The sequence below is a fragment of the Camelus ferus genome, chromosome 16, assembly GCF_009834535.1.
Source record: "Camelus ferus isolate YT-003-E chromosome 16, BCGSAC_Cfer_1.0, whole genome shotgun sequence".
Taxonomy (NCBI): Eukaryota; Metazoa; Chordata; class Mammalia; order Artiodactyla; family Camelidae; genus Camelus; species Camelus ferus.
Window position 1 is genome coordinate 37,780,268 of NC_045711.1, and position 12,493 is coordinate 37,792,760.

At 48.5% G+C, this 12,493-nt stretch overlaps 1 protein-coding gene across 7 annotated transcripts in view; it reads right to left on the reverse strand.

The window, feature by feature from the left end:
* The window catches only part of RAP1GAP2 (RAP1 GTPase activating protein 2), a 176,994-nt gene that overhangs the window by 68,586 nt on the left and 95,915 nt on the right, over positions 1–12,493 (reverse strand). Inside the window, exons 1-2 of one of the 7 annotated variants that reach the window (XM_032457441.1) lie at positions 10,364–11,103; positions 10,047–10,126 (exon numbers count right to left, since the gene is read on the reverse strand). The exons of the other annotated variants lie outside the window; for them this stretch is intronic. The gene's annotated coding sequence lies outside the window, so the exon portion shown is untranslated. Of the gene's footprint in view, positions 1–10,046; positions 10,127–10,363; positions 11,104–12,493 lie in introns of those variants that run through there. 7 annotated transcript variants of the gene reach the window in all.

Consider the following 12,493-nt stretch of genomic DNA (forward strand, 5'->3'; position numbering starts at 1 on the left):
CAGGAAACGGCACCTCCTTTGGATAACGCCAAATCAGGGCTGGAAGCTCACGGGTCATGTTTTTTTCCTCACTGAGGGATTATCTTTCCACCTGGATGGGGGAATCAGCAAGTTGCTGACTGAAGGTAACAAAATCAAAGTCACATCTCAGCTCTAGCCTGATGCCATGACGGTTGTGTGGCCTTCCTTTCTATGTGGAAAAGCTTAGGGACACATGACCTGCCTACCATTTCAAGTCTCATGGTCTGGGGAGGACATTTGGAATCACATAATCAGTCATGGGCTCACAAAACAATGCAATCAGGCAGGTGAAGGGTCAGTCACAGAACTGTAGAATCCCACAGAAGGAAGACCTACTCTGTGTTGGGCCTCTAGGGTTTCCACTAGGAGTTGGGTTAAAAGTCCCTCATTTTACAGATGAGGAACCCAGGTCTAACGTGGCCCCACCTCTCCTACTGAATCATGAAGGTGGCCTGAGCTTGTCTTAAGCTGAATAACGCCCACCTACAAAAGATGCTCTTGTCCTTAATCCTCAGAATCTGTAACTATATGAGGCTGAGGGTGGCAAAGGGGAATTAAGGTGCAGATGGAATTAAGGTCACTAATCAGCTGACCCTGAAATGAGATGAGATGCCTGGGTTATCCAGGTAGACCCAATATAATCAAAAGAGTCCTTCTAATAGAAGGAGGCAGAGGAGAGAGAATCAGAAAGATGTGAGCTTGGGAAGGGCCTAGCCCAATCAATGTTGCTGCCTTTAAAGACAAGGAACGGGGCCAGGAGCCAAGGAATGCAGGTGGCCTTCTAGAAGCTAGAAAAGGCAATGAAAAAATTCTCTGATTATCTTCCCAGTTCAACAAAAGGTCATCAGGCAGAAGCAGATGGAGATGTACAAGTCACAGTTCCTGCCTCCCTCCTCCCACAGCCCAGCTCTCCTGAATATGGAATAATCACCCCAAAGGGACCCTCCAATGTTGTCAGGAAACCCAACTGGACATCCACACTGGGGTGAAGCCAGGGAGGCATAGGGGATCCAGTGGATTTTCAGAATCACCCGGATCCCCACAGCATCTCTGAGGTGAGATGCAATTCTGGCCCCCTGTGAGCCCCAGCCACCCACAAGGACCAGCCCTTTGGAAGGAAGAGTTCTAGAAACAGCAGCAGAGATCTGGCAAAAGTCCTAAATCCAGATGCCTTTAGGAGCCAGGGAGGACATGAAGCAAAATAGGAGCTGGAGAGAGCACAACCCTCCCAACAGTACTGAAATCAATTTTTTAATATGCTGGTCCAACAAAGCATGTCTTTGGGCACATTGGGCCCAGACCTACCAGCTAGTGACCCTCAAAGGAGCAAACCCAACCCATCCACCTCGCCTCACCCCTTCCTGCCTTCTCCCACCTTCCTTCTCTCCTCCCCTCTCCCCTCCTCTCCCCTCCCCACTTCCTATGTCCTCTCTCCCCAGTCCCTCCCCTTTTCCTCTCCTGCAGCAGATGACGTCACCTAGCCACCCACCCCTCACTTCTGATTTCCCATTTAGAGCCAACCAGCCATCATATTAACATCTGACATTTCAGAAACTTCTCAGTCCTGCTGCCAAATCCAATCAGCTCAGCCATGTCATCTGCTAGCAAATCCAATTCACTCCCACAATGGGCTTGGCTTGATTTCCACGTGGAACTGAGCTGGGGTCCTTGGAAGGCTGGAGGTGCAGATCCGCTCAGCCTAGGCTGCTGTGAAGGGCACAGCTGTTCCCCTCAAAAGGAGTGTGTCAAGCCATCCAAGGGGCCGAGCACGCAGACCGCACCACCTCTCCTCCAAAATCACCTGGTTCTCCTATTTCAAAGCAGGGAGCCGAATGCTACGTATAAAGTTTAAATAATTTAGTAAAAAACAAAACAAAAAAATTAATGTCTCCACCCTCAAAGATTTGTTTGTTTGTATTTTTAAAAATCTTTTACCTCATCTTTAGAGGACTCCTAAAGGAGTTACTGTCTCTTACAGAGCAGAAACATTTATCTAAACTTCAGTGACTCCTGAGCTGCCTGGTTTTTTCTTCACTGGTTAAATGCAAATAAAATTGACTTTAACTCCTTTTGCTACAAATGAGCACAAACAGCGTGATCACATTGATTTATGCCTCTTTGTGTGTGTGTGATGCCGAGATGTCTGGACGCTTAGCAAATGGGAAGGATGAATATGTCTGGGTGGTGGCATTCTTATTATGGTTTCATTTTGTTTTACTTTCTTTATACTTGACAATGGCTTAAATTTTTTATAACAAGCATGTGTCATTTTATTTAAAATAGGGTGTGGGGTGGTTTTTTTTTTCCCTGCCGTTTACTTACAAAAATATCTTATAAAAATTCTACAATACTGGGCTTTTTTGTTCAATGCCACACTCTCAAGACTGGATCAGTGAAGAGCCATAAATCACCTATTATGAGTATGGATTATGCACCGGCCACTATGTTTTTATGAAGCATCTCCTCTGGGCCCCTTATGTACCAGGCCCTGTGACAGCAAGAATGGGAGAACACGCCCTGTCCCCGCAGGACACGGAGCTGGGGCTAAATTGGGCCAGTTCCCCTCAGCGCTGCCCCTGCAACACTCACCCCATCTCCCTCTCTCTCTCTCTCTCTCTCTCTCTCTCTCTCTCTCTCTCACACACACACACACACACACACACACACACACACACACACACACACACCTGCAGTCACACCTGAACGACATCCAACTACACAAGGATGAGCAGGTGTTGGCCTCACCAAGCTCCCATCAGGAGCTCCTGAGAGAGGGAAGTGCACACTGTATGGGTTAAACGGTAGCCCCCACCACCCAGAAGATACGTCCACGCCCAAGACTCTTATCAGTGTGACCTTATTTGGATAAAGGGACTTTTCAGGTGTAATTAAGTTAAAGATCTCGAGATGAGATCCAGGTGAATCCAGGTGGGCCCTACATCCTTATAAGAGAACCTCAGACCCAGAGAGGAGAGACGGCCGTGTGAAGAGGAGGCAGAGATGGAAGCATGCAGCCCCAAACCAAAGGAATGCCAGGAGCCACCAGCAGCGGGAAGGAGCAAGCAAGGATCCTCTGCCTCTGGTGCCTCTGGATGGGGCATGGCTCTGCCAACACGCTGGTCTCAGACTTCAGCCTCCAGAAGGGTGAGAGAATAGATTTCTGTTGTCTCAAGCCATCAAGCTTGTGGTACTTTGTTACAGCACTCCTAGGAAATGAATGCACAGCCTAAGGCCCGAAACTCCATCTCCACATTCAGCCCAGAGCAGGGGCCCAGGGGTAAAAAGCCAGCAGGAGACGGACACACAGGAGGTACCTACTGGGGGGCTCAGAAGTGCGGGGGTGACTCCCTCCAGGAACAAACACAGAACCCACTGTCTACTGTCCCCTAAAGCACCAAACGCACTGGGCTTGAGTGTCAGGTCAATGATGACCCCCAGGCGTGCACAGGGGTGGTAGGGGGAGGCAGGACACAGAATCTGGCATGACCCCGCTCCTGAGCTGGCTCAGTGCAGAAGAGTCTAGGCAGCTGGAAGAGAAGAGTGGGATAATCAATGCGACCACCCCATGAGCATTTAGCTCACTGTCCCCAATAACAGCCACAAGGAGCCTTTACCCACCCGTGTGGCACCTGTGTGGTGGCTGGTGCTTTCTGAAGCCCTTGCCCACAGGTTTCCTCCTGTGATTCTCTCAGGATCCCTATTGTGTGAGCTCAATTCTACAAATGAAGGAACTGAGCTTCCTAGTAGTTGACGAACTGCACAATGTCACACAATTGGTTACTAAATCCCAGGACCAGGACTGGGGCTCTGTGCCCCAGACCCATCACAGGCCATTAGGGAAGGCAGGACCCAAAACAAGCAGGGATGTCGTAGAACCAGGGGCTAAGTTACGCGGTAGGACTTCAAAGGCAGGCGGCATGACAAGGGCTAGAGCAGCCCCATCAGAGCACTAGGTTGGTGTTGTCTAGAAATATAGACTCATTTTAATACTAGCCACAGGCAAGAGGAATTAGGAAGGAACCTTCTGGTGGGGATAAACATGATAAAATGCATTCCAAGGCCAGCCCTGGGACTCTCCATACCCTTGAATTATCCAGGTCTCCACTCAGTCCAATCCCAAAATCCTTCATGAGGACGCTGGCCTTGCAGGTTCGCTGTGGGAACCACCTGGCCTGTGGACCATGACTGGCTCAGGGCAGCCTGACTCCAAGCGTTGGGAGAACGATCTGGAGGGACGCTCCCTCCCTAGAGACCCCTCCCCCAGATCCATCTGAATTTGCTGGGAAGGATCTTTGGTTTGGCCTTTTTCCAATACCCTTGCTGTCAACCACATTTATTAGGCAGGGTTTCGGGTCTGATACACTGGAATCAGGTGGGGCCAGTCACAGAAAATGCAATTTCAATTTTCGTTCATTGGGCATGGAGAGGCACCTCAGCTGCGGGTACCAGGCAGCGCGGGAAATCAGGGAGTCCTGAGGAGGAATTACATTAACAACTGAAAAATCGGTGTACTTCCTTCCAGACTCACCCTCTGAGCATGGCTCTTCTCTGGAGAGGTAATAATGACTAATATTTCTGCAGCACATGCCACTTGCCTCTGTTCTAAATGATAAACATACATCATCTCAATTAATCCCCATTACAACCACACACCGCAGGGACTCTCATATTCCTATTCTGCAAATGAGGGAACTGAGGCCCAGAGACAGCACACAGCTAGGAAGTGGCAGAGCCTAACACAAAGCAGACTGGCTCCAGAAACCACTGTCTTAATTATTGCTCAATATGGTGTCACCTTTTTGAGAAGGACTCAAAGGATCTGGGTCCAGGTCAAAGGAACTGATTAGCCTCCATGGTCCAGGAGACCATATGGCCTGTCAGAGGGAAAGGGAGATGGACTGGAGGATCAAAAGAAAAGGGAGGTGGGTTCCCAGAGAGACTATTCTGGAAGCCCAACTGGCTTGTTCCCCCAAAACAAAGGAGAAGGAATGAGGCCCAGGTGGCCCAGATGCCTAATCCAAGGCCTGTGGCTTGGGCTCCATTAGCAATTTCTAGGAAGCAGGGTCTCCCTCTGGGGCCTTCAGCCCTGAAGTCTCCATGGGAGCAATGAAGGGACTCACATGCTGGTGGCTCCCAGTTCCCTAGAGAGAAGCCCTGACTGTATGTTTCTCAACAGCTAGAACCATGTCACCATCACCATCATCACCATCACCATCATCATCACCATCATCATCATCACCATCATCACCATCATCATACTTATTATCACAACCACTTATTGAGTCCCTCCTGTGTGTTAGCTGCTTCCTGGTTTATCTCATTATTCCTCACACTCACTCCTCCAGGTGCCCATTGTCCCTATTCTACAGGGGAAGAAACCGGAGATCAGGAAAATCAAGTAACAAGCTCATGTGATTCACCCAAAGCAGCCTGGAGTATGGTTAAGACTGCACAGGCTTCAGAGCCACACAGACAGACCTGAGTCCAAATCCTGGCCCTGCCCTCACCAGCTTTGGGACCTCAAGCAAACAACTTAACCTCTTCTGACAATTTCAATCAGAGATGCCAGAAGCAATTCACCTCAAATGTCAGCTCCAAATGATTGGTGGTGGCTGCCTGCAGGGCTCTGTTGGAGAGGATTCTGAGACCACATCTAAACTCCTGGGCCAGGGTGCCGTGATGAGTTACTAACATCTGCCATAAGAAGGGGCCGAAGGCTGGAGTGATGGCACAAGTGTCACGATGATCTAGAGAAACACCACGGCATGTGGAGACAGCCATACACATGCACGGTGCATGAACACAGCCAGCAGATTTTTTGACTAACGTACCAAAGCAACTGAAAGTCTTTTCAATGTCTGGATATCCAGACACTGGGGAATAAATGGACCTAGATACCTATGTGATCAGGCCACACAAGATGCCTAGTCTCTTGCTCTCTGTACATCCTCCTGCTCGACCAGTCCCTGCCTCACCTACACCCTACTCACCTGAGTGACTTTCCCTCTTAATCACAGAGCCTAATCAGTAAATGTCTACATATTTGCCCCCCGACCCAGCTAGTGATTGTTCTAATCTTTAGATCGGAACACTTCCACCATGATAGCTTATCAAAGGGGCAAAGGAGCAGTGAGAGACATACTCTTCTGATGGTTTCCTTGGTAACCAGTGAGCCAACCTGATGTCAAGTCGATTCCCCCATAACTGGCAACCTCCCTTGCCCCCTGGTAGCGAAGCCTGCTACCACGTCCTGCCCGCCGTCTGCCGCACATGGCAGGGTGTCTCTCCAGGACCTTGCTTCAGACGTGTAAGATTCCCCATCCATTAAACCAGCGATGTTTATGTCACTGACGCCAGGCTCCTTCCTCCATCTCAAGGCTGGGCAACTACAAGGCTTGCAGACCTGTGGGGAGCAGCCCAGCAATGCCTATACCGTGCCACACAATTAAATTGAGGTGGGGAGGGTGTAGCTCAGTGGTAGAGTGCACGCTTAGCATGCACGAGATCCTGGATTCAATCCCCAGTATCTCCATTAAAATAAATAAATAAATAAACCTAACCCCACCCCAAAAAATAAATAAAAATTGAGATGGATCTTAGATTTATAGCTCAAACCAGAAAGCTCCTAGAAGAAAATCTTTGTGATATGGAGTGAGCAAAGAATTCTTAAGACACAGAAAGCTAGAGACACAAAGTGGGGGAAAAAAATCCATAAATTGGACATCATCAAAATTAAAACTTCTGCTTGTCAAAGACGTTGTTAACACAGGGCACTATAATGAAAAAGAATATGAAGAGGAATATGTATGTGTAAAACTGAATCACTATGCTGTACACCAGAAATGAACACAACATTGTAAATCGACTACAATTAAAAAAAAGTGGGGGGGAGGATATAGCTCAAGTGGTAGAGTGAATGCTTGGCGTGCAAGGGATCCTGGTTCTATCCCTAGTACCTCCTCTAAAAATAAATGAATAAATAAATCTAATTACCTCCCCCCTGACAAAAAAAATTTTTTTTAAATGATGTTGTTAAGACAAAGAATGAACTTGTACCTGGAATATGTAAAGAATGCTGACAGGAAGACAAACGACCCAATTTTAAAGAGGGAGAAAGGATAAAAGGTTAAGAATGGTCCACGAGCATATGAAAAAGTGTTCCACGTCATTAGTCATCAGACAAAATGCAAATTAAAATCACAATGAACTACCCTGCCCTACACGCCCACTCAACTGGCTAAAATTAAATAGACTGACAATGGCAAATGATGGTAAGGATGTGAGGAAGTCAGAGCTCTCATAACATTGCCGACAGGGACGTAAAATGGTACAAGCATCTGGCCAGAAGCTTGGTGGTTTCATATAAAGTTAAACATTCACCTCCCCTTTGACCCAGCCATTTACCTCTAAGTATTTACCTATGAGAAGTGAAAACACATGTCCAAAACAAAACAAAACTTAACATCAGCATATTCAGGGCATTTGGCTATTCGTTATAGCCAAAAATTGGAAACAACCCAAATGTCCCTCAACAGGAGAATAAACAAATTGTGCTAAATTCATACAACAGTGACAAAAAGGAACAAAGTACTGATACACCCAACTGCGTGGATGAATCTCACAGATGTTACGCTGAGCTGGACACAACGTGATTCCTTTTTGGGCTTTTTTAAAAAATTGAAATATAGTTGATTTACAATGTTGCATTAGTTTCTAAAAAAAGAATATGAAAAAGAATATATATACACGTATAACCGCATCACTATGCTGTACACCCAAAACTAACACAACATTGTAAATCAACTATACTTCAACTTGAAAAAAAAAGATAAACAAGTTCCCAAGGTATAGCACAGGGAACTGTATTCAATAGCTTGTAATAACCTATGTGATTCCTTTTACACTAACAGGCAAAACTAATTTACAACGAAAAAAAAACATCAGAACACTGGTCGCTTTCTGAGGGGGCGGTTTGGATTGACGAGGAAGAGACATAATGGAACATTCTCGGGGGGACAGAAAGGTCCTATAGCTGAATCAGAGTCTGGGGCCCATGGGTGTATCCATTAATCAAAGTTTATAGTTAAGATTTATGCATTTCAATGTATGTACATTTTTTAAAATCTGCTACACCTAAGGTAAGGGCTAGCTGGCCTTAAAACAATGAATAAAATCAGGGGTAATATATATACGTGCACACACGAGGGGGTTGGTTCATGCAGGTGGTGCACACACAGACATCTCTGGGGCCTCTAAGCCTCCAAGGTGCCCCCAGACAGATGCAGACCCAGGTAAGCCCCTTCCTGTCTGCACTGTCCTTGGGCTCCCCTGACCCCTGGCCTGTATGAAATCAGAGGGCTCCTGGGAAGCAGTTTTCAAAGAGACGGCATCCGGACCAGCGGTGTAAATAGGGTCTGTGTGGAGCCCAGAGACAGCTCTCCCAGAGGCGCCAACAAGAAAGCCAGCAGAACCTCCTGCAATGGTGGTGATGCGGGAATAAATATTTGTCCTAACTCTCCTGCCCCCGCCAAGGCTTTCTTAAAGAAGGGAAATCAAACCGCCCTGCTGGGTCCTCAGGCCCTTCCCGCCCCTGCCCATCCTTCCCACAGGTGCCTCCTCAACTCGACCATACAGACTCGGTAGATCTGACAGGAGGATGACCCCCCTTCACTCAACCCTGACAAAGGAGGGTGGTCTCTCTTCTCAGCGAGGACAGAAGACAGCGGATAGGGATTAGGGATATAAGTAAGAGATAGCATCAGGCCTGGGGATGGAAAGGAAACCCCAGCCCCGCTCCCCCAGACCCAGGAGAGAGTGGCTGGGAGGGCAGGAGGCAGAGACCAGGCACAGTTCTGCCCCCACCCCAGAAAAAGAAAAAGAAAATGAAAAAGGTGCAGAGAAGGCTCCTGTGACCTCCACTTTCTTCCCTAGCACCTGGGGACTTTCACACTTGCTGCCCCCCTGCTGAGGGTTTCGGGGATATCAGTGAGTGATGGAGAGCAAAGGCCCGGGGGTGGGGGGGGCAAGGCAGGAATAAGACTTTCTGCTCACACCCCAGGCCTCCTCGTCTTCTTCGGGAAAGGAGGAGGTCTGGGGGGGAAGCAGGGACTGCCCTCAGACCTGCACAAAGAGGGATGGAGAAGGCTGAGAAATTGTCACCTCCCAGCAGCCCGGGCCATCTGGTGAGGCTCCAGAAGTGAGTGTGACAATTCGGGTCAAGGTCACATCCAGTCCCAGCACCATCACCTTCAGATGAAGTTCCCATGCACTTACTGTGCGCTAGCAAAGAATCAGGAGAGTCAGCCCCAACCCCCTCAAGCCCGATAGGCTGCTGTATGCTCAGTCCCGGGGGGTCACCCAACCCTCGTGCCTGCCATTAGGGTCCCTTCCAACTCCCCACCACCGCCGCCTCCCCACGAAGCCGTCCTCACAGTTCTCCCCCACTGAGAAGCCACATGACACACTGCAGCTTGTCACATGCTGAGCCATATGGTTTCTTCTGCTCAGTTAAGGCCCCCTGAAGACAGCAAGGTCTTTGAGGGATGAGGACTGCAGCTTCGGTTTGACCCCACAGGGCCTAGTGCGATGCTGGGCACGTACACCCGCCCTCCCTGGTCCTGTTGATCCATTTGGGCATAAAAACCAGATCATTAAAAATGAGGGCCTGGAAACCATCCACTGTATTCCCCGGCAGACAGCCCCAAACCCCTCTCCCAGCCCATCCTGTGCCGTCCACAGTTTGAATTCTGGCTGGGAACTGGGCTCTCGTTCTGCCCATCTGCTCAGCATCTCCTTGGTGGCTTTTTCTCAGTTTCATATAAGCAAGAAAAAAATCCTCTTGAAAATCACAAAGAGGTGGGGGAGGGGCGTAAAAGCCCAGTGGCAGCAGACTCATTGGTGGGAGGCAGGGACCTGGGGGGGAGCTTCTCGGGCTGGAGGCCAGCTTCTGCCCCAGCATCCCTGGTGTGTGGGATGGGATGAGAGCATTTCATCAAAGATGGTTCGGGTCTTAGAAATGAACTTACTCTATGACTACAGGATGGACACAGTTATCTTCATTGGGACCTTGGGTGAGTCATTTCCCACCTCCTGACCTCCAGCTTACCTGGAAAGGAAATGATCATCCATCCTCAACATTTTATGACTCCCAAGCTAATCAATACCAAAAGGGTTCCCTGCCACCCCTGCCCCAAGCCTGCACTGCCAAGGGAACCGGATGAGACTCTCCTCCACTGCCCAGATGCTAGGAGGGTGGAGGGCTGATAGAACTCCAGGGCCAGTGACCCTGGAGAGAGTCCAGCCTCCACCCCTGGCTTCTCAGACTTCCATGTGCAGTAATAACCTGGGAAGGTCCGGAGGTGTCAGCAAAGCAGAGAGGACCTGCTTCACATCCTGGAGAGGACATCACACCTGAGAGCCCAGGTCCACACAGGTGATCCCAGGTGAGACTGATGGGGAAGGAGGAGGCTTCAGTCAACATCTTGAAGAACACATGTATTCAGGCTTAATTTAGAAAAGTATTACCCGGGGAAAGAGGGTCTGCTGGGACAGAAGATTCAAGCAAACCAGAGGAGTGGAAGATAAGTGCTGGCTCCTCCAACTTGGATTCCAGTATAGTCCAGACACCATATGGGGACTGGGGTCCCACAGAACAGGGTTCTGTATTTCTAAGGAGCTTCCAAGTGAGGCACGTGCGGCTGGTCTCTTGGCCTCACTTTGAGTAACAAGCATCTAGAAAGGAACCCTAACTGAATTTTTGCTTCACTAAGTCCTACTCTACTCTCAGGGCTCAGCTTAAGAATCACCTCTTCAAAGCCCTCAGGGTTAGGTTATCTCCCACTCCACACGTCTTATTTTGTCCCTGAGCTACACTGTGCTTCTCCTTCAGAACATTCATCACACCTAACTGTCCATCCCTCATTTATGAAATTGTCTTTTCAACTTTTGGCTCCTTAGCTGGACAATAAACTCCAAGAGAACAGGAATCATACTGCCTTGTTACTGCCTTGTCACATAGTCAGCACCTGTAGTAGAAAGCTGTTGATCTTGCCTGCTCTGCATCCATTCCCTCTTCTTCTCATTGTAGCCCCTCCCATTTTCCTTTAAGGAGCCTCCCCGCCCCCCATTCTCAGTTCTTACAGTTTAGATGGTGGGCAGGAGAGCCTTCCATCTCCTTCTGGTTGCAATGATTGGTTCAGAGAGAGCCATGTGACCTAAGCCAGGCCAATGAGCTTCCTCCCTGGGACTTTTGGTAGAAATCCTGGGAAAAAAAAGAAACTCTTCTTTCCACTGGAGGTACTTAGAAAGTAAGAGCTGCTGTCACCATCTGCCATCACAGAGCCAGAGCTTGACAAAGAATGAAACGCAGGAGAGAGATGGCAAGAGACGAAGTTCTAATGCAGCCATGCCCAGAGTCTATACTTGCCCAAAGGCAATACATTTCCTTTTGTGCTTAAGCCAAAGTGAGCTATGTTTCTGTCACTTGCCACCAAGGGTCTTGACTAAAACAACATTCAAATAAATATTGGGTATTGGATAAACTAGTGAATGTTACCCAAAAAAGAAGCAGACTAACAGATATAGAGGACTAAATAGTGGTTACAAGTGGGGTCAGGGGAGGGGAAATACAGGGGTAGGGAATTAAGAGGTACAAATGATTATGTATAAAATAAGCTATACGGATATATTGTACAGCACAGGGAACACAGTCAATATTTTATAATAACTATAAATGGAGTATAACCTTTAAAACTGTGAATCACTATATTGTTCACCTGTAACTTACATAATATTGTACATCAACTATACTTCAACTTTAAAAGTTGAGTGTTGAATAAATTAAATGAGCATGTACATAAAACCTGCCAGGAGAACTCAGTGACCCTTCCTTGGAGACTTTCAGAATCCTCCCTGCAAACTCCTGCCACCCATGAGAACAGAGACAAGCACCCCACACGCAGCTCTGCAGACCCAGGGGCTGAACCCCAGAATACTTCAGCAGCGCCCCATGCAGACCCCAGCTCTGGCTCCGATGCCAGCACTGCGACTCAGGTGATAACAACGGTCTGGCTTTCAATGTGCCTGGGTACCCCACCCACTCCCGAATTCCTCATCCATCCAGGACAGGCTCTGGCTGCCGTCCCGTGATTATCCCTCAGTGCATACCGCACAGCCCTGTGCGTGGTGGGCACTTGATACAGGATGATGATGGGAAGACGCTTTTTGTCGACTTCCTTTGAGGGTATCCTTTTGCAACAGATTAGGTCAGGGAAGAGGGGGTGCAACAGGGACTAGCAGGAAAGAGATGCCTAATTATTTCCCTGTGAGTCACCTCTTAGCAGAGCTCCAGGACAGAGATGGCACCTGGCCTAGATGTCCCCTCAGATGACTCAGGAGGCAGGTGACTTCTTCAGAGCTAGTCCTCACCTGGCAAAGTGTGAGGGAAGGAGGGAGGGAGGTTCACTGCTGCCTA